We start from the raw sequence: 26797 nt of genomic DNA on the forward strand, positions 1-26797 counted from the left end.
ACTAATGTGTACTTGCTCCTGAAATGAGGATTAAGTTCCCTTTGAAATGTATATGGGGTTAAAAGTGAAGGGAAAAGGTCTTGGCATGATGTTCCTGGGTTTTGCCAAACCCTAATGTTGTGTTTGGAGCACTTCTCTGCCCTGTAGACCACAAGAATTCCCCTGTCCCTATCCCATACCCACATCAAGCATATTTCTGAATCTTCTGGGAAGCCACACATTGAGCAGTCAGATGTCTGATCCCGCTTCAGAACAAGCTCGTGTTCAACCAGCAGAAATTTCCATTGGAAGCTTTTGCCCAGCATGTTGGCTAACAGCCTCTGGTCCCCCTGAGTTCCAGAAGCGGGTGAAAGGTTTGGTGGACAGATATCTATTCATCTTACAGTGATTACAAGGACAGTGATATAATTGACAACTTCTCTACCTGCCAGTCAAACTGGTCAGTGTCATTAGAAGGTCACAAGGTTTATGAGCTCTTCTTTACATGGGAAGCAACACAGCTAACACAAGTTTCTCATTTCATGGTTTAGCTATAACAATAAGTAACTATTGCCTTTCAAAAATGGAATATAGGGAAATTTTGGGATTGTGTTAAGTAAACAAGCAAGAGTTTACAATAATTTGTAGTCCAGACATCAGATTGACTGGGAATAATCAAGTTAATCAGAGATGCAGTTGTTGTATAAGAGAGACAGCAAATGTCTATAGAAGATTTTCAAGGTTGCAAAACCTGTTCTTATACCACATTCAGGTTAACAAAAGAAGTCGATGAGTGAAGCAAAAGCTGTGTGTTCTCTACATCTTCTAAAAAGGCACCTGAACACTTGAGAAGATGATTAGCTGAGGGCTGGGCTGTTTCTCTGGACCCTCAGACTTTGTTTGACTGGTGTGAATTCTCTCTTTCCTATGTTTAAATGAAGTCAAGTTTGTATACTAATGGTTTAAAATTAGGAAACTCCTAATTATAGGGAAGAAATAAGGGCATCCAAAGCTGCCATATTTGGTATGTTCTGAGACTTTGCTTTGCTATTTAAGCTAACCCGCCATTCTATTGGGCTATTGATTACATTTCTTAATCTCTCTAAACTTCAGTTTCTTCATCTGTAAAGTCCTTCTTGTAAAGTTAAATAAGAAAATATTGTTTAGCCCAAAACCTGACATGGAGTAGACCCTTAGTAAACATCAGTCACACTTAAACAGTTATTATCAACATGTGGAATGGTATCAGTTCAGAGAACTGTGGAGAGACGAACTGCTGAACCTTGATAGATTACAGATCATAAATCTTGGAATGACTTCTGGTCTTGGCCCTTGGCTTGTTGTGTAACTTCAGTCACTTGTTAAGTCCAGGGGTGGGGAGAGACAGGACTTGGCATGACAGCAGGTTATATGATAAGGGTTTGGAGGGGGTGTGATTGACCAGAAGCTCCAAAGGACATAGGTAGATTGCTCACCAGAGTGACTCAGTCCAAAGCTGAGTAGGTTTGTAGGATCCGTAATAGGGAGGTGGTAGTTTGAGCACCAGGCTTTGAGAAGAATAGGGACAAGCTAGAGTATGAATGGGATGATGAATGTTCTCTGAACAGTATATCCTGAGGTCCAGTAAAGGGACGGAGAGATAGATTTGGGGAAGTGAGGGAGAGGGTAATTGACTCAAGCTTCCAGTAATTTGAGGGTTGTTCCAGGTTAAAAGATGCTTGTTACTTGGAAGAAAAGCTATGATAAACCTAGTCAGCATATTAAAAAAGCAGAGACATCACTTTGCCAACAAAGGTTAGTATAGTCAAAGCTATGGGTTTTCCAGTAGATAGATGTGAGAGTTGGACCATAAAGAAGGCTGAACATGGAAGAATTGATACTTTTGAACTGTGGTCCTGGAGAAAACTCTTGACAGTCCCTTGGACAGTAAGGAGATCAAACTGGTCCATCCTAAAGGAATTCAACCTTGAATACTCATTGAAAGGACTGATGCTAAACCTGAAGCTTCAATACTTTGGCCACCTGATGCAAAGAGCCAACTCATTGGAAGAGACCCTGATGATGGGAAAGATTGAGAGCAGGAGAAGAAGGGGGCAACAGAGGATGAAATAATTGGATGGCATCACTGACTCAATGGACATGAACTTGAGCAAGCTCTGGGAGATGGTGAAGAACAGGAATGCCTGGCATGCTGCAGTTCATGGGGTTGCAAAGAGTCTGACATGATTGAGTGACTGAACAACAACCACCACGGTAAATGCTAAGACTACTGGAAGTCCTGGGGAGTAATTTTCAGCTCTGTTGTCAGTTGGGATGAGAGTGGTGGAACCTTCTGGAAATTAGCAGTGGACTGGGCTATCTTCCAGTGCAAACTTGCTAGAACTTTAAAGTTGGGCAGGCTGGTTCCCAGGGAAGCTGAGGAAAGTTCCTGACTGGTAGCATTTGGGAGGGATTCTTAGTATAGTCTTGTGGGTGGAAGTGATAGCCAAAGAAGACTTTCCCAGGGAAAGTCCGCAAGAAGTAGACATTAGGCAGACCCAGTTGGGGGTCTGGGTGGGAAGAGAAACCAGGAAGGAGAGAGAGCAGGATGGGGGCTGGGAACTGCAAGTGTAGCTAGCATAGGTGTGATTGGGAGTGAATAGTGTGGACTGCAGATCTTTCAGAGCTTTTTATATTATCTTGAGGAGACAGAACTTTATTCTGAGGGTATGGGAAGCCCCAGCAAGACTTTAAGCAAGGAAGTGACGTGGACAGATGACATTATATAAGGATTACTCTCACTATTAAGAGCCTAAATAAAAGGAGAGAATCAACCTCTACTGAGAACCCACAGTGAAGCGGGTGCTTCAGAAAAGTGGTATCATCCCCCTCTCACAATCACCCTCTGAATGAGTGTCATTATAATCAAGGGCATTGAGGACCAGAGAGGTTAAGTGATTGTTTCAACATTGTCCAGTTATTAAGTGACTAAGCAAAGACTCAAAAGAAAATGCATCTCATGTCAAAGTCTGTGCTCTGTTCCATTTCAGTAAAAATAGAAAAAAATGGCTTTCTTGAAAACATAATCAAATCTCAAATCCAAAAAGAATATTACTTGTCAAAAAAAAAAAAAAAAGAATATTACTCGTCTAGGGTGCCTAGCTGTGAACAATTCCCCTTTCACATGACCTGCTGGTATAAGACCCTCTTTCTTCTGGCTGGTGATAGACAAGGGACTAGCTGACACTCTTTCCCAGGAATTTGGGATTGGGATTCTGAGGCAGCCAGTTTGTCTTTCTATGTAGCTGGACACTTGGTTTACTAAGGTGGAGCCACATCTCCTTATGTGATGGAGAAGCAAAGAAAATGGGCAGTAAAGAGAGAAGAATACAGATGTATAAGCAGAGAGGAGACACAGAGATGGTCCTCCCCAGACTTCCCAGTTCCTCTTACAATCCATCTAAATTTCCTGAGGCTCCCAGTACTGTCATGACATACTTCTCTTGGTTTAAGCTAGCTGGAGTTAGTTTCTGTTCAAATGGGAAGAAATGGATTCATCAGAGTTCCTGAGAGAGTTGAGAAAGGCAGACAGTGAGAGACGGTGGACTCCGCTGCCTCAGGGGCTGAAAATGGTGGAGAGACCAGCTATGCCTTCTCATCGTGCCTGAGAGAGTTACTAACCTTGTGAAATGCCTGGCTTTATCATGAGACCAGAGAAGACAGTGGGGTCTGAGAACATCCTGGTGTGGTGTTCCATTGAGACACTGCACGGGGAGGTGGTGGGGCCCAGGCAAAGAGGAGAATGAGGGATGGAGGCAGGACAGTTGTGGGGAAGGGATGGGCCTATTTCAAGTCTCAGAAGGAAGGTTTAAGCCAAGGTTAATAAGTCTATAGGGCTTCCTTGGTGGCTCAGAGGTTAAAGCGTCTGCCTCCAATGCTGGAGACCCGGGTTCGATCCCTGGGTTGGGAAGATCGCCTGGAGAAGGAAATGGTAACCCACTCCAGTATTCTTGCCTGGAGAATCCCGCGGACGGAGGAGCCTCATAGGCTACCGTCCACGGGGTCGCAAAGAGTCGGACACGACTGAGTGACTTCACTTTACTTCAATAAGTCTAAGAGAGCAGAAAGGCTTGAGCAGACATCTGGTTTATAATTGAAGTAAAAGGCTTAACTAATATAATACTGCAAAGTTCTATTTATTTTAGTTTTTAAAGTTTATTTTTAGTTGGAGGATAATCACTTTACAATGTTGTGTTGGTTTCTGTCAGGCGACAACTTGAATCAATCCTAAGTATACATATGTCGCCTCCCTCTTGACATTCCCTCCCACCCCCACCCCCATCCCACCCCTCTAGGTGGTCACAGAGAACCAGGTTGAGCTCCCTGTGTTATATATACAGCAACTTCCCATCAGCTATACATTTTACATGTGGAAAGGTATATATTTCAGTGCTGGTGGGATGAATTGAGAGACTAGTATTTTATTTTATTTTTAAAGAAGCAATGCAGGAAAGTATTCTTGTAAAATCTAAGTTATAAATATATGTGGAGTTAAAAAAAAAAAAAAGGAAAGCACCCCCACCTTCATCACCAAGTATTTAAGAGTGAAATTCCAGGTGGAAGCTGGCCAAGCCCTGAGGGTGAAGTGTCCCTGGCCGCGAGAAGTAGGTGAGAGATGAGCACACAGCTCTGTTCTTCCTCCTGGAGGATGCAGTAGCAATGTTTATGGCAGGATTTGCTTTTAGTTAGCATCCAACAAGCATCAAAAAGGTCAAAAAGTGCATGTTCAGTTGTGTCTGACTTTTTGTGAACCTATGGACTGTAACTCTCTGGGCTCCTCTGTCCATGGAATTTTCCAGGCAAGAATACTGGAGTGGGTTGCCACTTCCTACTCCAGGAGATCTTCCCAACCCAGGGATTGAACCCAGGGATTGAACATGAATCTCTTGCATCTCCTGCATTGGCAGGTGGATTGAATCTTTGTCTCTTGAGTCTCCAGCATTGGGAGGGTTGCTTTAACACTGCCCCCTGGGAAGCATATGTGAAGCATTATTTGCTATCTCATAAAATACTTTTGTTTATTTTTTGAGAGAAAGGTGCTGAGATTTCTTATATATCCCCTGCCCCCCCACCACACCTTCAAAGCCTCCTCCATTATCAACATCTCCCACCAGGGTGGTACATTTGTTACAACAGATGAACCTCCATCGAAACACCCTAGTCACCCACAATCCATAGTTTAAATTCATTCCTGGTGGTGTAGATTCTGAGGTTTATACAAATGTATAAGGACATGTACCATTACAGGGTCATGCAGAGTATTCTCACCGCCCTAAAAATCCTCTGTGCTCCACCTTTTTATCCCTACCTCCACCCCCAACCCTTAGCAACCACTGATCTTTTTACTTTCTCCATAGTTTTGCCTTTTCCAAAACATCATATAGTTGGAATCCTATCCTGGAGCAGGATTCTCAGCCCCCTCATCTCTTCCCCACAGTGGTACAGGCAAGAGAGAGAGGGCCCTGAGCCCATCAACCTCCGTGCTGCCCGGCTCCCGGCCCGCCCAGACTAGCCTCTGCTTCAGGGAAGCAGGTGGAGCTAGTGGCTGCTTATTCCAAAAGCCCACTTTGTTGCCTGGCAACCAAGCATTTTTTCAACTGTTTCTGAGTGAGTCATTGGGAAAGGGACCATCAGAAGTTCGAATTTTTGTCTTTTGACAACTATTCTGATACAGAGTTTTCTCTATACTGATATATTGATGTATATCGATATATCTCTGTATGAAAGGTTTTGCTAAGTTTGAAGGACTGGCCAGTTGAGACTGGCTGGGTGAATCTTTTCATACTGTTCATGTTCATGGGATTCTCATGGCAAGAATACTGCAGTAGTTTGCCATTCCCTGCTCCATAAAGAGGCTGAGCACCGAAAAACTGACGCTTCCAAATTGTGCTAGAGAAGACTCTTTAGAGTCCTTTGGATTACAAGGAGATCAAACCAGTCAGTCCCAAAGGAAATCAACTCTGAATATTCATTGGAAGGGCTGAAGAGCTGAAGCTCCAATACTTTGGCCACCTGATGTGAAGAGCCAGCTCCTTGGAAAAGACCCTGATGCTGGGAAAGATTGAAGGCAAAAGAAGACAGCAGCAGAGGATGAGGTGGTTAGATAGCATCACCAGTTCAATGGACATGAGTTTGAGCAAACTCTGGGACATAGTGAAGGACAGGGAAGCCAGGTGTGCTGCAGTCCATGGGGTCACAAAGAGTTGGACACAACTTAGTGACTGAACAATAACAACAGGTGAACCTTGTGTTTGTCTAGGGGAGATCTTGGGCATCAGAAAAGTATTAGCAACCAGCACACAAGGTATCGCCAGAGTGCAGTTTGTTTATTTATTGATTTAAAAATGAATGTTTAAAAAAGACAAAAATTTTAGACAAAACAAAAAAATAAAAGCCTCTCTCTTTCCTTGCCCCCAATACCAGTGAATATTTATGTCCCTACCCCTAATTATATGTCGAAATCCTAACCCCCAACGGTGATGGTATTAGGAGGTGGGCCTTTGAAAGATGTTTAAGTCATGAGGGAAGAGCCTTTATATTAGTGCTCTTACACAAGAGAGACTTCAGCCCCTTCCACCATGTGAGGACACAGAAAGAAGTTACCAGTTATGAAGCAGGAAGAGGACTCTAACCAGAGACAACTCTGCTGATGCCTTGGTATCCTTGGGGATGGAAATTGACGATCCTTGGGAATGGAGGTTGATATTTCTATGCCTCTTACAGCTGGTTTTAGATGATATTTCTCGCTGAAATGCAAAGAAGAGGAAGGAAAATCTGCAAGATGTGAATGCTATGAGAATGAACTATTTGGAGCCCTGGCAAAATTCCTGCATTTGACCTTTGTCCTTTGCTATTCAGAAATTGATTTTCCAGCTTTGGCATCACCCTTCTGTTTTTCCCCCAGGTATCTGACTCCTGGACATTTTGTATCTGAGGCTCTTTTCTACCAGAGGAAATAGAGAAGGTTCATTACAAGCCAAGCTGTCTTGCCGTTTACTAACCACTGAAGATTTGTTATGGCAACCCGCCAGTGCTAATGTATTCAATTCAAGGTTTGGGATTACATGTAAATTTGGGGTCAAGCTAACAACTGAGAATAGAGATGGGAATAAAGATGGGAGGGGAGGAGCAGGGTGTGGCAGAGCAGGGCAGTGGTGGGCGGTGGAGGATGAGAAATAAACAGTGGAGGCTGTGAGATGACAGTCTTCTGGGCTCAGCGGCTGGAATCACACCTACTGTAGAAACAGTGAGAGTCCTAACAGGAGAGAGGCATTAGTCCCTAACAGTTGGCTTGCAGAATCTGTGGGGCAGTTAGTTACCCAGGCTGGAAATAGGGGGGTTAAAAAGTTGGGAGAAGTAAATGAGAGAAAAATCTTGCCCTGCTGAAGACAGGGTGGAGGGCTCAGCACGCGTCCTGGGGGTTATTGTGAATGCAGACTTTCTCCAAGCTGATTAAATGGAATTAAATCCACAGCCTGGGATCTTACAACCTCCTGTTGCTCTCATCTGTCCAGACCCTTGTTCTACCTCTTCAGAGCCTCCTGGAACCCTGAGGAATTTATTAATGAGGTCCAATTACGGGAAATTTCTGGTTTTTAATAAACTTCGGATGCACAACTGAAGGGCTCGGCTCAACCCCCCTGAGAAAATGTACGTTACACAAGATTTCAGATGAACTGCACACTTGATCTCCCTACCGATTCCCCCATCCAGCCCTCTCTCCACTTCCCATCATCCATAGCATCTCCGCCCTTGCTCTCCTGTTTCCCCTCTGCCCTCATCTCCCTCCCCCAGGTTTCACAGAGAGCCATGGACTTCAGCTCCTCCTTATTTTAAAAACGGCAGAACACACAGAGCCCTGCTAACCGATGGACCTGGTTGGAGTCTGTCCAACCCTCCCCAGCTCTAATTTGTGGCTTTCTTTCCTAGGTGTACTGGAAAGACTTTTCCTGGCCATTTCCACCCTTGGTGACTGCTAGCAAACAATCTTTGTTTCCTCTTTGAGGATATTTTTGAAGACAGATTAGAGGCTTGAAAAAAAAAAAAAACCACTTGGAATAACTCTTTAAACAGGTTTTCCAAACACTGGAGGAAGGAAACAAAGGAGGTGGGTGGGAGCATCAGCCCTGAATAATGTTCTATTTCTCATCCTGTGTTGCCTGGGGCCCTGCGCGGCTTGGGTTCTCCCCAGCCTGTGGAAACTTTGCGAACTTCCGGGGCTTGGTCTCTGCAGAGGCGGCTCTTCACCCTGGGAGAGCCGGGCCCCCACCAGCTGCTGTGGGAATGGCACATCTGGCATTCCGGCAGCCACTTCCTCTCCAGGGAGAAGCCTGGGCTCCACCCTGTGTGGTTTCACAAAGGGATGCTGGGGCTCCTGGGAAGGGCAGGAGCGGTTGTGAGCTGTGAACATCCTCCCAAGCTCCTGTGGGGTCTGCAGGCTCCACTCAGCTGATTAAACAGTCTGCATCTGGGGCAGATATTTAAAGGGATGATTGCATGGCATGGCCAGATTTTTCATAGCTGAAGATTGTATTTAACAAAGTAGAAAGCCCAGTTTAAAAAATAAAGAAAAAAACAGCAGCATACAGGTAGACTGGAATATTGGTCTTCAGAGGTAGTAGCCTCTTAAAGCAGTCCCCATCCACTCTAGCTGGCAGGGATCTCTTCAGTATGCCTCCATTCTTTTGGTTGCAGGTGACAGGAAAGCAACGTGATCAGTATAGATTGGACAGATGAGGGCATTTACCAGCTCCTGAAATTACAGTGGAAATATAGTTCATGTGAAAGTTGCTCAGCTGTGTCTCTTTGCGACCCCATGGACTGTAGCCCACCAGGATCCTCTGTCCATGGGATTCTCCAGGCAAGAATACTGGAGTGGGTTGCCATTTCCTTCTCCAGGGGATCTTCCCAACCCTGGGATCGAACCCAGGTCTCCCGCATTGCAGGCTGATTCTTTAGCATCTGAGCTACCAGGGAAGTACAGAAATATAGCTAGGTCTCAGGAATGAATGGAAACTGGGATGTGCTAAATCAGGGCTGTACTGGTTCTCAAGGGCTGATCATTCAATTTTCAGGAATTTTGTGAACACAACCACTGTTAAAAATTAAATTATATAAACTTGTGAAAAAACTGAATTAAACAAAAAGGTGGTAAATTCTTAAAACTCATCACTTCCTGATAATTTTACTGCTCTTTGCTATTATCTCTGCTCTTGACATTCTTTACGTCTATTCTTTGTGTCGGGTGGAAACAGTATAGAATGGTGTGCTATTGCTCATCCCTTTCCAACTCTGTTTTTCTGTGATGTTAAGTTCGAGGCTTGAAATTGGCCATGGTGGAAGCCTTTGCACCATAGAAATTCTCAAATGTTACAAATCTGGGCTTCATCTACTGCTTTGTTGTTTGTCTAGAATCTAGACTGAAGGATATGCAAATTAAATTTAACAGTAAGTCACATTTGTAGTTGTTACATTGTGAATGGCATTAAAAAAATGAGAATATAATTCCTTCCATTTTTGAAAACTATTCTCTGTGGTCTTTGATTTAGGACAGATCTGCACATGGCCACTTACTTGGAACATATATCATTAGTTGTGCCTAGCTGGTAGGAATGTCATTGTTTTCATTTATTTAAAATTTAAAAAAAATTGTTATTATTATTTTTTGGCCATGCTGCGAGGCATGCAGGATCTTCATTCCCCCACCAGGGAAATTGAACTGGTGCCCCCGGCAGTGGAAGTGCAGAGCAGTAACCACTGGGCAGCCAGGGATTTCCTAGAACTTTGTTTTTATTGCCTGTGTTTCATTTGGAGGAGAGACAACCATTATCCTCTCCACTGTAGTACATTGCTTTTCTTGTTTGTGGGAGAGAGATTTGCATTGTCTTGGTGCCTCTCAAATCACACCATTATACAAGTATATAACACCACACCATTATATGTGTCTGTGTGTGTATGTGTGTTTATCCTCATTTGGGCTCCCCTGGTGGCTCAGACAGTAAAGAATCTGCCTGCAATGTGAGAGACCTGGGTTTGATCCTTGCGTCAGGAAGATCCCCTGGAAAAGGGAATGGCAACCCACTCCAGTATTCTTGCCTGGAGAATTCCGTGGACAGGGAAACCTGGCAGGTTACAGTCCATGGAGTCGCAAAGAGTGAGACACGACTTTTGCTCATTTACACCATAAACATTTAAAATAATCTCATTTAATTCTTAAAACTAAATGCTTTTCTTAGAAGTGTATTGCTTTTCTTGTTGGTAAGAGAGAGACTTGCAGGTTATCTTGAAAAGAAAGTGAAAGTGTTAGTTCAGTCACTCAGTCGTGTCTGACTGTTTGCAACCCCATGAATCGCAGCACGCCAGGCCTCCCTGTCCATCACCAACTCCCGGAGTTCACCCAAACACATGTGCGTCAAGTTGGTGATGCCATCCAGCCATCTCATCCTCTGTCATCCCCTTCTCCTCCTGCCCCCAATCCCTCCCAGCATCAGGGTCTTTTCCAATGAGTCAACTCTTCGCATGAGGTGGCCAAAGTACTGGAGTTTCAGCCTCAGCATCAGTCCTTCCAATGAACACCCAGGACTGATCTCCTTCAGGATGGACTGGTTGAATCTCCTTGCAGTCCAAGGGACTCTCAAGAGTCCTCTCCAACACCACAGTTCAAAAGCATCAATTCTTCTGCTCTCAGGTTTCTTCACGATCCATCTCTCACATCCACACATGACTACTGGAAAACCATAGCCTTGACTAGATGGATCTTTGCTGGCAAAGCAATATCTCTGCTTTTTAATATGCTATCTAGGTTGGTCATAACTTTCCCTCCAAGGAGTAAGCATCTTTTAATTTTATGGCTGCAGTCACCATCTGCAGTGATTTTGGAGCCCAAAAAGTATTAGTTGGTGGCACTCAAATTCCAAGCCAGTATCTACCACCAAAGAGTCAGACAGCAAACTTGATGTGTGTATATTTGCTCTCCTTCAGAACCTTTGGCCTACAGTCTTTATTATCACTGTTGGCCCTCTTTCCCAACTTAGGTCATGAGGAGAGTAGTTCATGAAGTTCTTGTTCAGAATCCTGCTTACAGATAATATTATCTGTGAAACTCCTTGAAGGAGAGCACTTCTGCTGGGATGGTATGAGTTCTCCACAGATTGTCCCAGCTGGTAGGGCGAGGCAGGACAGGGCGGGGGAGCTGATCCTATGCAGGTCAAGGAACCCAGGACTACTGAAGGGAAGGGGTCACTGAACCCATTACTCTGCTAAGAGATCAACCCAATCAATCCTAAAGGAAATCAGTCCTGAATATTTGTTGGAAGGACTGATGCTGAACCTGAAGCTCCAATACTTTGGCTACCTGATGCAAAGAGCGAACTCATTAGAAAAGACCCTGATGCTGGGAAAGATTGAAGGCAGGAGGAGAATGGGATGACAGAGGATGAGATGGTTGGATGGTATCACCAATTCAATTGACATGAGTTTGAGCAAGCTCTGGGAGAGGGTGAAGGATAGGGAACCTGGCATGCCGCAGTCCATGGGGTCACAAAGAGATGGACATGACTGATCAACTGAACAATTATAACTCTGCCTTCACACTGTTTCACTGAAACCATTTTAAGGGCAGCATACAAAAGGAAGACTTTAAAAAAATATAATTGTGTTGAAGTATACATTCCAATACTTTATCTCACTCTTTCCTTCTATACTGAAAGTTGATTTCTTCTTACTCAGTTTTCCAGGCATAAGCAAAAAAAAAAAAAAAAATCATTTTGTTTTAGATATGGAAGCTTTCTAAAACTCTCCATTCATCTTCTCTTCTGAGTAAGACTTTTTTTTTTTTTTTTAATAAAAACTTTTTAAATATCTCCCACAATGATTTCAAGGCACCACTTTTCAGACATTTGGTTTTTGGTTTTACGACAAGTTGCTCAATTGTGTCTGACTCTTTGTGACTGCAGCATGCCATGCTTCCCTGTCCATCACCAACTCCCCGACCTTACTCAAACTCATGTCCATTGAGTCAGTGATGCTATCCAACCATCTCGTCCTCTGTCGTCCCCTTCTCCTGCCTTCAATCTTTCCCAGCATCAGGTGGGAAATTTTCAAATGAGTCAGTTCTTTGCATCAGGTGGCCAAAATATTGGAGCTTCAGGTTCAGCATCAGTCCTTCCAATAAATATTCATTTCCTTTAGGATTGACTGCTTTGATCTCCTTGCAGTCCAAGGGACTCTCAAGATACTTCCCCAATACCACAGTTCAAAAGCATCAATTCTTTGGCATTCAACTTTGTTTATAGTCCAACTCTCACATCCATTCATGACTATTGGAAAAAACATAGCTTTGACTAGATGGACCTTTGTTGGCAAAGTAATGTCTCTGCTTTTTAATATGCTGTCTAGGTTTGTCATAGCTTTTCTTCCAAGGAGCAAGAGTGTTTTAAATTCATGGCTACAGTCACCATCTGCAGTGATTTTGGAGCCGAAGAAAATAAAATCTGTCACTGTTCCCAGTGTTTCCCCCTCTATTTGCCTTGAAGTGATGGGACCAGATGCCATGATCTTCGTTTTTTGAATGTTGAGTTTTAAGCCAGCTTTTTCACTGTCCCCTTTCACTTTCATCAAGAGGCTCTTCAGTTCCTCTTTGCTTTCTGTCATAAGGGTGGTGTCATCTGCATATCTGAGGTTATTGATGTTTCTCCTGGCAATCTTGATTCCAGCTTGTGCTTCATCCAGCCTGGCATTCTGCATGATGTACTCTGCATATAGGCTAAATAAGCAAGGTGACAATATACAACCATGATGTACTACTTTCCCAATTTGAAACCAATTCATTGTTCCATGTCTGGTTGCTTCTTGACTTGCATACATGTTTCTCAGGAGGCAGGTAAGGTGGTCTGGTATTCCCATCTCTTTAAGAATTTTCCATAGTTTGTTGTGATCTGCACAGTCAAAGGCTTTGGCATAGTCAATAAAGCAGAAGCAGATGTCTTTCTGGAACTCTCTTGCTTTTTCTATGATCCAACAGATGTTGACAATTTGATCTCTGTTCCTCTGCCTTTTCTAAATTCAGCCTGAACATCTGGAAGCTCTAGGTTCATGTACTGTTGAAGCCTCCTTTGGAGAATTTTGAACCTTACTTTGCTAGTGTGTAAGATGAGTGCAATTGTATAGTAGCTTGAACATTCTTTGGCATTGCCTTTCTTTGGGATTGGAATGAAAACTGACCTTTTCCCTTACTGTAGCCATTGCTCAGTTTTCCAAGTTTGCTGGCATATTGAGTGCGGAAATTTCACAGCATCCTCTTTTAGGATTTGAAATAACTCAGCTGGAATTACATCACCTCCACTAACTTTTTTGTAGTGATGCTTCCTAACCACCCCACCCCCAGCCCCAGCCCCATTGACTTTGCATTCCAGGATGCCTGGCTCTAGGTGAGTGTTCACACCACCATGGTTATCTGGGTCATTAAGATCTTTTGTGTATAGAACTTCTGTGTATTCTTGCCACCTTTTCTTAATATCTTCTGCTTCTCTTAGGTCCATACCGTCTCTGTCCTTTATTGTACCCATCTTTGCATGAAATGTCCCCTTGGTATCTCTAACTTTCTTTAAGATATCTCTAGTCTTTCCCATTCTATTGTTTTCCTCTATTTTTTGCACTGATCACCGAATAAGGCTTTCTTATCTCCCCTTGCTATTCTTTGGAACTCTGCATTCAGATGAGTATATCTCTCCTTTTCTACTTTGCTTTTAGCTTCTCTTCTTTTCTCAGGTATTTGTAAGGCTTCCTCAGGCAACCATTTTGCCTTTCTGCATTTCTTTTTCTTGGGGATGGTCTTCACCACTGCCTCCTGTACAATGTCATGAACTTCTGTCCTTTCAGCCTTTGTGACAAAGGGCAGCTCTAATTTTTCATAAGTTTTTTAAGAAAAGATTTGGCCTCAGTGAAACTTTTGTACTTTCTTCCTTGCTGATTTCTCCCTTCTCTGAATTTTAGAAAGTTTGTGGTTAGTGCTCCATGGTTTGTTTCTCTTTGTTTCTTGTGTGGAGTTCTTTTCTACCCTCAAGCAAAGTATAAGTTATGGGAGGCAAGGATAATAATGTTACTTTTCTGTCCCTTAACATCTGCTAAAGTGCCAGAAAAGTAGTTAACATTCAAAATGACCCTGTTGATTTGCTGGCTTATTGGCTGCCAGCTGTAAGAACTCGTCTTCCTTCTAGTGTCCGGACACTTCTGACATGCCACTTTTCATGTACTGACAATGAGAGAAATCAAATGAAAAAGCTTATTAGAATTGTGGACAAAGAAAGGGTGTCTTAGCTCTGAGTGATATTCTGAAATACCTCTTCTGAATGAAATTCTTGACTATTAGATATGAATGTTTAACATCTGTTTTTTCTACTCACAAGTTCCCTCAGCTCCTGTCACTACTATTTGGTCGTTACCATTGTGGACAAAGAATGTTGCCTGACATTCCAGTAAAGTGATTGTTGCCAACCATCAAGATATAAAAAAGAAAAAAGAGTAAGAAAAAGACTTCCTTAGCAATCTACTGGTTAAAACTCCATGCTTCCATTGCAGGGGGTGAGGGTTTGATCCCTGGCCTGGGTAGTAAGATCTTACATGCTGCACAGTGTGGCCAAAAGTTAAAAAAAAAAAATTAGCTACTGCAGCTTCCAGCCCTCCCCACTCCCACCATCGTGCCATGAGGGGAGATCAGGATGGAAAAAAACCAGAGTACTGGTCCTATATAGTAAAGATGCCTATCAAAGGAATAATTTCAATGAGCGCAGACTCTTGCAACTTCCCATACATAGAAAAGCACTAAAATCTTTAACTTGAAATGTCTGCTTTTTTGTGATTAGCAGTCATCCTTTGATATTTGACTACAGGTTTGTTTGTTTGTTTCAGCAAAAACTCCTATATATCCTAGTTTTCCCTTAACATCTTTGAAACAGGTACTCAGAGCTATGTAAAAGCCTTTCTCCTGGCCTAAAGTCCTCAGTAATGTCCCTGAATAAAACATTCTCAACTTTTAGGTTGTGTGTTTTATCAGTTGACACCATGTTTTGAATCTGCCGAGGTTCTAAATAATAAATGTCACTGTCATGGACTTCCAGGTAAATTTATCAAATTAAATTTTTTTAAATCCATGGACTAAGGACTACTTTTTACTTTATAACTCATGACTAATGAATCATTTGGCTGAGTTATGATTTTGGTAGAGTTCAGTACAATTCAGTCACTCAGTCGTGTCTGACTCTGCAACACCATGGATTGCAGCACAGCAGGCCTCCCTGTCCATTGCCAACTCCTGGAGTTTACTCAAACTGATGTCCATTGAGTTGGTGATGCCATCCAACCATCTTATCCTCTTGTTGTCCCCTTTTCCTCCTGCCTTCAATCTTTCCCAGCATCAGGGTCTTTTCAAATGAGTCAGTTCTTGGCATCAGGTGGCCGAAGTATTGGAGTTTCAGCTTCAGCATCAGTCCTTCTAATGAACATTCAGGACTGATTTCCTTTAGGATGGACTGGTTAGATCTCCTTGCAGTCCAAGGGACTCTCAACAGTCTTCTCCAATACCACAGTTCAAAAGCATCACTTCTTTGGTGCTCAGCTTTCTTTATAGTCCAACTGTGACAATCATATATGACTACTGGAAAAACCATAGCCTTGACCAGATGGACCTTTGTTGGCAAAGTAATGTCCCTGCTTTTAATATGCTGCCTAGGTTGGTCATAACTTTTCTTTCAAGGAACAAGTGTCTTTTAATTTCATGGCCACAGTCACCATCTGCAGTGATTTTGGAGCCCCCAGAAATAAAGTCTCTCACTGTTTCCATTGTTTTCCCATCTGTTTGCCATAAAGTGATGGGACCAGATGCCATGATCTTAGTTTTCTGAAAGTTGAGTTCTAAGCCAACTTTTTCACTTTCCTCTTTCACTTTCATCAAGAAGCTCTATAGTTCTTCGCTTTCTTCCGTAAGAGTGGTATCATCTGCATATATGAGGTTATTGATGTTTCTCCTGGCAATCTTGATTAAAGCTTGTGATTCCTCCAGCCCAGCATTTCTCATGATGTACTTTGCATATAAGTTAAATAAGCAGGGTGACAATATACAGCCTTGACATACTCCTTTCCCAACTTGGAACCAGTCTGTTGTTCCATGTACAGTTCTAACTGTTGCTTCCTGACCTGCATACAGATTTCTCAGAAGGCAGGTCAGGTGGTCTGGTATTCCCACATCTTTAAGAATTTTCCACAGTTTGTTGTGGTCCACAGAGTCAAAGGCCTTGGCGTAGTCAATAAAGCAGAAGTAGATATTTTTCTGGAACTTTCTTGCTTTTTCAATGATCCAGCGGATGTTGGCAGTTTGATCTCTGGTTCCTCTGCCTTTTCTAAATCCAGCTTGAACATCTGGAAGTTCTTGGTTCATGTACTGTTGAAACCTGACTTGGAGAATTTTGAGCATTATTTTACTTGTGTGTGAGATGAGTGCAATTGTGTGGTAGTTTAAGCATTCTTTGACATTGCCTTTCTTTGGGATTGGAATGAAAACTGACCTTTTCCCGTCCTGTGGCCACTGCTGAGTTTTCCAAGCTTGCTGGCATATTGAGTGCAGCACTTTATAATTCAAGGTACACTATTTTGTTTTCAAATAGTTGAAAGGACTAAAGCATTTGCCTTCTAAAAATAATTTTTAAAAAACCCATAAAGCATGGTAATACGTTCAAGTGTCTAACAAGACAATTTTAAAAGAATTTTGTTTCAATAAATCTCTGTAGCTAAAAACTTAATATTTGGTATTTAACAAAGTTACAAATTTCATGACAATATTCTCCTTTGTTTATAAATATAGGATATGATGGGATTTGGAAAATCAACCCAAGTGTACTGAAGCAGCATTTAAATAGATCTTTCATACCCATGAATTAGCATTTATGTGAGATAATATTGGACTTGTTCTTATGGAAAATCCAAGTTGGCCTGGGTAGCATGGGCACTGGATATAGATTTCTTTCATAGCAGGAAAACTACACTAACATTTACTAAGTGCCTACTATGGGCAGTATCCCCATAAAGCAAGTATTAATCAGATAAAATGTTGGTTTCAAAGACCCACTGAAATTAGGATATAAAGGAAGATATGACTTTAATACCAACTGTGCGCATGCATGTGTGTGTGTGTGCTCAATTGTGTCTGACTCTTTGTGACCCCATGGATTGGAGCCTGCCAGACTCCCCTGTCTTGGAATTTTCCAGGCAAGAATACTGGAGTGCGTTTCCATTTCCTACTCCAGGGAATCTTCCCAAACCAGGGATTGAATGTGAATCTCTTGCATCTCCTGCATTGGCAGGTGGATTTTTTGTTGTTGTTGTTGTTAGCCACCTGGGAAGCCCCTTTATACCAATAAAGTGAAAGTGTTAGTCACTCAGTCATGTCCGGACTCTTTGCAACCCTATGGAATGTAGCCCACCAGGCTCCTCTATCCATGGAATTCTCCAGACCGGAATACTGGAATGGGTTGCCATGCCCTTCTCCAGGGGATCTTCCCAACCCAGGGATCAAACCTGGGTTTCCCGCATTTGCAGGCAGAATCTTGACCATCTGAGCCACAAGGAAAGCCCCAGTAAGGAAGTATTTATTGAGTATCTATTGTGTACCAAGAACTGTAGTATCACCTTACATTTGTGATTATAGATGAGCAAAGTGAAGCTCAGAGAGGTTAAGATCATTTGTTTAAAGCCAGGGTTTGTAGTCAGGTCTAACTCCAAATCTGAGCTTTCCTTTGCATCTGATTGCCTCCCATGTGACTGAAACCACTATTTCTTGTTCTGATAGGATACTTCTCCCTTTCATTCATTGGGGATGAGACTATGATCTGGGAAGGAGTATCACCCACAGATATATTGGGTGGAGAGTGAAGAGCTCAGACCTTAGCAAAGGTCAAAATATCCTATGGATGGGAATTTTAGTTCCTTGACTTACAGGAATTTTGAGTGAATTGGCATTGGTATTTCTAAAAAGTGCTTTGAGCTTTTCAGATGAAAGGCTTTAGGTAAGTATTAACTGTGGCTATTAGAGACTGGCATGGAATTTTATATGAAGAAGAGTGCTTACTAATTAAAAGATAGCTAGTCATTTGGAGATTTGTTTTCTAGTTTAATCTCTTATTGGTTCTATAATAAGGGCTAGAAAAGTGCCTAAAGTTTTATTACAAAGACTCAAAAGCTAAGTTTGCATGTTCTGGATGATAGACTTTCGGTGCTTAAAATAATAATAATAATAGTAATTATAATAAATCCTGTTTACACCTTGTCTTTGCTTGAAGGGCTTCAGAATCTCTACAAACTTTAGCCTTTAGTAACTATATTTGTTCACTGGCCTATGACTTATCTGAACATCTGAGAACACTTTAGCAATAATAGGAACTGACAGGACCACAGAATTAATTTGACATCGTCTCCATTTGGACCATACCTGTCGGGGAGAAGAGAGGAAAGCTGAATTTTTTTTATGTAGCTTGGGTGGCCACAAATCTTCTAACTCCTTTTATCTTCCTAGCCAATCATGGATCAGCCCTGGAGAGTATTATTATAAAGTCCCCCAGGTTAATGTTTCCCTTTGTCTATTGTTTATTTTTAAATGACCCAGGCAGTGGCTCAGAAAGGAATGCAATTCTCATAAAACATTTTCCCACATTAAACAATTAAAAATTATTTGGGGGTTGGGGAAGAGAGAGAGGGAAAGCAAGAGAAGGAACTTGGAGTTTTAGAGAAACTACTGTAGAAACTTGATTGGTATTTTTCTTTTGTGGTTACAAACAGAAAGTCAAGGACATGTTAAGTGCCATGGCCAAGGTCACAGAGTAGATGGGAGTCACTGAACAGGGACAGATATGGACTGATTGGGTCATGATGTGCAATAGTACATGCTTTGTTAAAAGCCATAATTTGATATTTATTCTGAGACCCTGGCTTCAAAGACTATCCATAAATACCATCTGCCACCCTCTTCTTTCTCTCAGCTGTTTCCACTCCCTCTTCTTTTAATTCTCACTTTCATTATTTAAAAAGGCAGAGGGCTCCTCAGTTACCTCCCCAGTTCATCCATGCTATTAATTAAGTAATGATTAATTGTTGCACACATCTAATTAATTAATTAATTAATGTGGCTGCTGTAATCATCTCACCCCCAAATATACTGGCTTAAACCCGATAGACTTGTTCTCTTGCTGATGTAAAGTCTGAAACAGATGTCCTGACTGATAAGGTTGCAAACTCCAAGCAGTGATGTAGGAACTTGAGCAACTTTGTCTTGTGGCTTCACCATCTTCAACATGTGGCTTCCAAAGTCACTGAGCCTGAGTACCCATCCTCAAGACTGGAAAATAGCATGGAGGAACACAGCTGGAAGGTCTTCATGTGCCTGGGCTAGGAAAGGCCAACATCATTTTGTTTTCCATTAGTTTGGCTGCAATTTGGTCACACGGCCACACCTATTTGCAAGGGAGTCTAGAGAATGCAGTGTGTTGCATGTTCAGGAAAAAGAAATGGGATTGTTATCTGACTAGAGCGCCTGGCTTAGGCACTTTCTCTTGCTTTAGTTCTGGGGTTTCTTCTCATCAGTTCTTCAAAGATTCCTTCTGTTCCTCTTCTTATGTCCTCTCAGGAGAAAGTATAATCAACTTGCCTTAATTTACTTTTTTTCTTATTTATTTATTTAGTATTTATTTACTAATTAAATTGTAGTATTCAACCATCACCACAATTCGTAACTTTTTTATCTTGCAAAACTACAACTCTGTACCCATTAAACAATAACCCCCTCCATTCTTCCCTCCCCCCAGCCCCTGGCCACCACCCCTTTCCTTTCCATCTATATGAACTGATCTTTTTTTCTTAACATTCTATAAAACGTCACACTGATGGCATTATGCTAATTAGATCAGATGAACAGGAAGTAGCATCACCCATTGCCCCAAACGGGCTTTAGGCTGATGATGCTGCCCCTTAATCTCCAGGTGAAACATAAGCTTCTGTGTATGATCTCTCAAACCCTCTCACGCTGTCTCACTGCAGTTCTGGGTCCTCAGCCACCATTTAAGTAATGCCACTTGCAAAACACTCATGAACTTGCAGAGAAATTTCTCATATAAGATCTCATAAGCAATCTGTTGGGTTGTTTGTTTTTAAACGTTTTGGCCACACCATGAGGCATATGGGCTCTTAGTTCCCCAACCAGGGATCAAACCCATGCCCCCTGCATTGGAAGTACAGAGTCTTAACCACTGGACCATCAGGGAAATCCTATACACAACCTGAAAGATAGGCATCATCCATGCCATTTTACCCATATGGAAACAGATCCAGAGAGAAAAGTGAGCTTCCCCAGGTCACACAGAAAATACAGGATAAAGACTTCAGTTCAAATTTATATAGAATGAAGGCTTCAACTCAAAGTCTATCACTCCTGTGAGTTTTTTAGAGCTCTGTTTTTTCCATCTAAACCATCAGTTGCAAGTACTTAATCCTGCTGTCTTCATTTCCCCCACGGCTCCAGCCTTTTGCCTCCTCTGTTGTTTCTGGCAAAAACTTAGAGCTCCTTCATGCCCTGCCATCATATCTTGAAATTCAAGACTTCGCCAGATGGAATGGAATGCCCTGGAATGACATTTGCTGCAAGGCTGAAACTGAAATGGTGAAAAGATTTGTTGACTGGTTACTTATTTCTTTTTCTCTAATGTAGGAAAAGTAATGTGTGTGCAGATTGTGGAGCCATGGGCATTACATAAATAAGCAGAAAGATAAATAAAAAAAAAAATTATCTACCACTTAGCTAACAGTTTTTGAGTCCCAGCTAGAAAAACTTTTGTTTGGAGTTGTGAACAAGTTAAAGAATAAATGAGAGTCTCTGCTCTCAAGGAACCTTAGAATAACAAGGGAGAGAAATCTAAGGTCTAGATAACGATGATAAAACATGGAAAATGATAGTGCCAGCAGGAAGCAAGAGATTCACTAATTACTTCAAATGATGACTAACAGTATACTCAGCTGGAGAGGCTGAAGATTGAGTCAATGAAGGAAGTGAAAAATCTGAACTAGTCTTTACATTCATTAAAGTAATTATTAACTTGACAATTAATCTAAGCACAACCTACTACTGACCCACTGCTAGATATATGTCAGAGAACATAATACATACAGTCCTCCTCTTGAGGGAGCTTATTATCTAGTAAGAAGGAAAGCCACCCCACCAGTGACTACACTGTAAGTATTTAATGACAGTAAGGATAAATGTTATAAAGTACAAGGTGTAGAAAAAAGAAGAATAGGGAGATACAGCATGGTTTGCACCAAAGGAATAAGATTTGAATATAGTCAGAGGGGGTGTTGAAGAAGACATCGAGATAGAAGGAGGAAAGTATGAAACTACACAATTAGACAGTGTCAGTTAGGGTGGAGCAGACAGGAGGACAAGTATTAGTACTAGCCTCCCCCTATCCCAGAGGCTCCTCGGTTGTCTGGAATCTGAATTTGATTTGCTAGAAAATGAGCAAACCCATGAAGGCTGAGGCAATCAAGGAGAACATGTGTGACCCAGACTAGAATGAGGCCACGTGAAGAGAAATGACACAGCCCTTATTTTGTCCATCAGATCACTCTGGTCCATGTGAGAGGCAAGGCAAGAGAAGATCAGCAGCGGAGCAGGTGGACTCACGGTACCTTTTCATGGAAATCCTTTCTATGATCCATGGCTGAAAGTCCTGTCTATTTGCTCAACTCACAGTGAGAAGTGCTAGGAGAAGGAGCTTTGAAAGTGGGTCAGGAAAGAGTGGGGAGGGATGTATCTTCACATCCATGTAAATCTGCAGATGAAAGGGGAGTGCTTCCCAGCATATCCCAGGACAGTGCAAGAACAGTCAAGAGGAACACTGCTGTTTGTTTTACATCTTGGACAGGACAGAAAGGAGACCTTTCTCTGGACCCTGAATGTTTTTCTTTGTCTTCCTCAGGTGGAGCAGTTTGGCTGGCCCACCTGGCTCTGTTCTGCCACAGTGGATATAGCAATTTTGAAGAGAGACTATTTACTCAGTGCAGAAAGGCACGGCCCACCAGAAGGAACATCACCAGATCTCCCTGCACAGTTAGTTCTTCCTGAATGTCTTCTTTAGCAGGATTACACCTGGCACACAGACCCTATCTACTTGCTGCCTTCCTTACAAACCCACTGGTGGGCAGAGCAGTAAGATGACTGGCCACCATCCAGATGGTTAACAATACAGCAATTATTATGTAGCCATTAATCTTGTCAATTACACTTTAACCCAGGCAGTGTGTAAACGGAAGCTCTATCTGCTTCTATATTTTTCCTTTTCTTTCTCTGCCTCCTTTTCCCCCAGAAAATAAAAAGTGACTGCATGCTCTCATTTTCTCAACATCATTGTTGCTTCCATTTTTCCATTTATGGTAACAATCACACCAATATGGAAATTCCTTTAACATAAGCATTGATTTTATCTTTCATTTTTTTGTGATTTCTAATACATGCAACACTCTAGAGGGTGAATGGGAAACTGATTTTTTTCTCTTTTTTATAAATCTATGATTCCTTTTTCACTTTGAGCTCTCCAGCTGAAGGACCAAACTACTATAAAATACCATCCTGAGTACAATAATCAGTAGAGCAGGCATGTTATTAATGCATGTTTGTAGAATGTCTGTTTATAAGCAACTATTTCCCATTCATCTTTGTCTAGGTAGATGCCACCTAAAGACGGCCTTGTACATTTGAAAACCAGTAGCAGTTACCTTTTTGGTTAAAGTTGATTAAAGAAAAAAAATGTGAAGAACAGTTCAAGAAGCAATTAGACATAGCATTGTTCAGGGCAGACGGTGAAGGGGTCAGAGTTTTTCTTCATTGCCTCCAGCCTTTCTTTTTCTCCCTTCAGTGCCCTTGACCTCTCTTTCCCCTCCTCTTTTTCCAAAACCAGTTCTAGGAAATGACCCATATCAGTTATTTATCCCTTTATGTGAATTAATGAGTCCAGAGAATGCTTAGTCCTGCTATGTTTACCCTGAAAGCCTTATCTTCACTTATGGAATGAAAGGAATTTCAGGTATCAAATCACAACTCAAAGTTCAAGTTTTCAAGTTCTGTTCACACAGAGAAAAAACAATTTCTTATTGGAAAGAGGGCAGTTTTTAGCAGGCTCCAATCCCAGAATTTAGAGGTGACTGCTCTCTGCCCTCCCCTCTTTGAAGAGACACTCTCAGAGAAGAGGGTAGGAGGTTGGGGTGGGGAGGACAAATAATAGCACAGGGAGATTTCTAGCATGTTGTTAGAAATAAGGTGTTTGAGACCATTTCCGGTGAACCCTAATGAGTTGTCAGTGAATCAGGAATGTGAAAAAGATCTGTAACGGACCCTCTTTGTCTTTGGGGCACAGCAGGAAAATCTGCAGGAGGTGTCCTTGTTCAGGGCAGCCCTGCTACCTCTTTCTGGCAAGAAACCCATAGTGAGATCTTGCTTACCTAAATTACTACACTGTTTCCAGAGAGGTGGGAAATTTTCGTGTTGCTGGGCATGAATCTGCAAGCTCATTCTCTCAGATTTGGTCATGCTCATAGGGTAATACAGTACGCTTTCTAGAAAAGGGCTACACTTGATGTTTTGTCTCAGTTCTGTCTCTAAACGTGAAAGTGTTAGTTGCTCAGTCATGTCTGACTCTTTGCGTGTGGATTGTAGCCTGCCAGTTTCCTCAATTCATGGGATTCTCCAGGCAAGAATACTAGAGTGGGTAACCATTCCCTTCTCCAGGGGATCTTCCTAATCCAGGAATCAAAACGGGGTCTCCCCTTTTCAGGCAGATTCTTTACCATCTGAGCCACCATGGAAGCTAAGGCTAAGCGTAGTCTAAGGCATTTATATGGGGAGCTCAGTTTTGGTAAAATGGAGTTGACTAGTGAATTATTGAGCTTTCTTCCACCTCCTCCAATAATCTGATGATCCCTAAAGTAAAATTAATTGGTGCAACTTGATATAACGTTATTTAAGACAAAATGCTTAGGGTCAGAACTCTGGTAAAAGGTTAGAAGCCAAGGATGTAAGGGATAGGGGCCATTTTCCATTGATTGTTGCCTCTCAAACTGAAGTGATTCCAGGGTAAAGAGAAGAAACAGAAGCTATTGGTGGCAAATTAATACTAGCTGCATCAGCAATAAGATTGTTCAGAGAAATACTTTTACAAAGGGTGGAAAAGAACAGATCAAATCTGGGAAAGTAAGGGAGAGACCAGTTTCTTTTAACAGCAGTGCTTTGAGCTGACAAACAGCACAAGCTCTTCTTTGGTGAAACGATTAAACTGAGACATGGGAGAGTTCCCTGAAAAACCAAGTCATAAGTCAGCACCAATCAGACGATCACAGAGTATTTATTTCACGGCTGATCAACTGTTTGAAAAGTACTCTTGGCAGTCTAGATCTTCAGGTTAAGGGCACTGAATCTCATGAAGAAGTGGAAGGATTATAGAGAGAAATTTAGAGAAATCTAATGATTTCAGGGCATATAAGGATTTTGGTCTTCAGTGCCATCATGGATACATTCTTCAGTAGCACCTCAGGCTAAAGAATGGACTTAGTGGAGCGGAGGTCCAGTGTGGAGGTCCATGGGCCAGCCATATCTTATTCAGTAAGGACTGACTAAATCTCCTGTGTCCTTAGGATCTTCCCAGGGAAGACAGAATGAAAGACAAGATACATTCACAGCATTGGAGGAATGCAGAATTTAGAAGAGACTTCAAAAAGACACTTATAGGAATCAGGTGGAGAGGGAGGTGGGAGGGGGGATCGGGATGGGGAATACGTGTAACTCTATGGCTGATTCATATCAATGTATGACAAAACCCACTGAAATGTTGTGAAGTAATTAGCCTCCAACTAATAAAATAAATAAATAAATAAATAAATAGGAAATACCAAAAAAAAAAAAACCCAAAAAAACAAAAAGACACTTATAGTGGGTAACAGACTTGGAAAGTTTTAACCTTACAGTTAAAGACTGTATCAACAGCCTTGATAAGTCATCTCAAGAGCAGAAATCACAGGAGAGATTGAATGGGTTTGTTGGGTCACAGTCAACTCATCACTCCAGAGCTTGTGTATTTGAGGGGTGGGGTTGTTTGGTGACATCATTCCATACATAAAGACTCATGCATATTCTAGCCAGAATGTTGATGGCTATTTTTTCTCATTAGGAAATATAGTGAATTTACCCTAAAATGTCCAATCTGTATTTATGTATCTTGTCAGTGTTTTGCTGTTGGTTTTCTAAAACAATCTGATCAATAAATCTTATCCAGATCTAAAAAAAAAAAAAAAAAGAAAACAAATATTTAGTGATGAAATGACTAGCAACTGGGTCCAAGTTCCTCCAACTTCTAAAATGACCAAATAAAGATGAGAAAGGGATTCTATGACTAAAAGTGACAGAAATCTGTTGATTTGCCAATATTTATTGAAAATCTTTTCTGTGAAAGGCCGTATGCCAGTTTTTGGATTCCTCCTATACTTTCTACTCTTATAATCCTGAGATTTTTGAGCCGTGTGTTCCGATGCTCAGAAAGGTCTGCCCATGGGCTGCAGCGTAGATTTGCATTGGCTTTTCAAGCACAAGATGGTTTTAGTAGTTAGACGATTGATGGAAACTTACATCTCTTCTCAGTGCCCCCTTGCCAGCAGGCAGGGCTATTTTTTTTTTTTTTTTGCCAACTTGGAGTTCTGTAGTTAGCAACTTCAGAAGGTGTAAATATATTTAGAATTTCTCCTTCTCTTCCTTGCTTAGCCCCAATGATTTTCCTTCCTATCATCTTTATAGGTGAACACTTGCAAAAAAAGAAAACAAGCAAAAAAAAGAAAATCCTTGTATTTTACAAGTCTGTTTAAAAACTATTAATAGTTTAGTAAATTCTTTTTTAAAACATTATAACCAAGTTTCATTTATTCCAAGAATTCCAATATATTATACATAAATTATCACATTAACCAAAAAAAAAAGAAAAAAAGAAAGAGAGAGAGAGAAAAACCCATATGTTCATAAGAATAAATGTAGGGAAAATTGACAGAAAAAAATAGCATTTATTCTTGATATAAACTCCTCGGGAAACTAGAAATAGAAGGGAAGTCCTTAACTTGATTTAAACAGCATGTACAAAAACTATGGCAACATCATGCTTTGTGGGGAAACACTGAGTGTCTTGGGTTAGGGTCTTCAGAATTAGAGACTGAGATAGGGACTCCTGAATGAGAGTTTTCAGGAGAAACTTGACAGAAAGGGAAGGAAACAGGATCAGCAGGGGAAAAGGTTGGACAAAGATGTTCTTTCAGCTAATGCTAGCCTCAGCTCGTGAACAGGGAACTCTGAAACACCAATAGCACCACAGAGTTATGTTGAGGTAAGGAGGCAGGTCTTTTTGGCCCCCCATATCTGTGAGTCGTTGGCTGCAGCCCACTGGAGGGCTAGGCATAACCTCCCACATATTTGTGTCCAAGTGGTTGCCATTTGCCAAGGACAGTTCTCAAGAGTGGAGTGCAGCCGTGAGCTGATAGCAGCCTTTCCCCCTCCAGCACGTGGGAGAAGGTGCACCCGCCCAGTAAATGGGGTCTGGGTGGAGCACCAACAAAGTTTACTCGATTGACTTTTTATTTTAAAGATAATTTCATTCACCTGAAGCTAGGAAAATCTTAATTTTAACTATTTCTGGGGTTCTGCTTGTTTCTCAGG

General features: G+C 41.7%; 2 non-coding genes across 2 annotated transcripts; one reads left to right on the plus strand and one right to left on the minus strand.

The window, feature by feature from the left end:
• Positions 1-3856: 3856 nt before the first annotated feature.
• TRNAW-CCA lies at positions 3857-3928 on the plus strand. The gene has a single exon. It is a non-coding gene; the product is annotated as a tRNA-Trp (tRNA).
• A 16320-nt stretch (positions 3929-20248) lies between these two features.
• TRNAG-UCC lies at positions 20249-20321 on the minus strand. Its single transcript has one exon. It is a non-coding gene; the product is annotated as a tRNA-Gly (tRNA).
• Between the last annotated feature and the right edge of the window lie 6476 nt (positions 20322-26797).

Source organism: Cervus canadensis, chromosome 16 (genome assembly GCF_019320065.1).
Source record: "Cervus canadensis isolate Bull #8, Minnesota chromosome 16, ASM1932006v1, whole genome shotgun sequence".
NCBI lineage: Eukaryota > Metazoa > Chordata > Mammalia > Artiodactyla > Cervidae > Cervus > Cervus canadensis.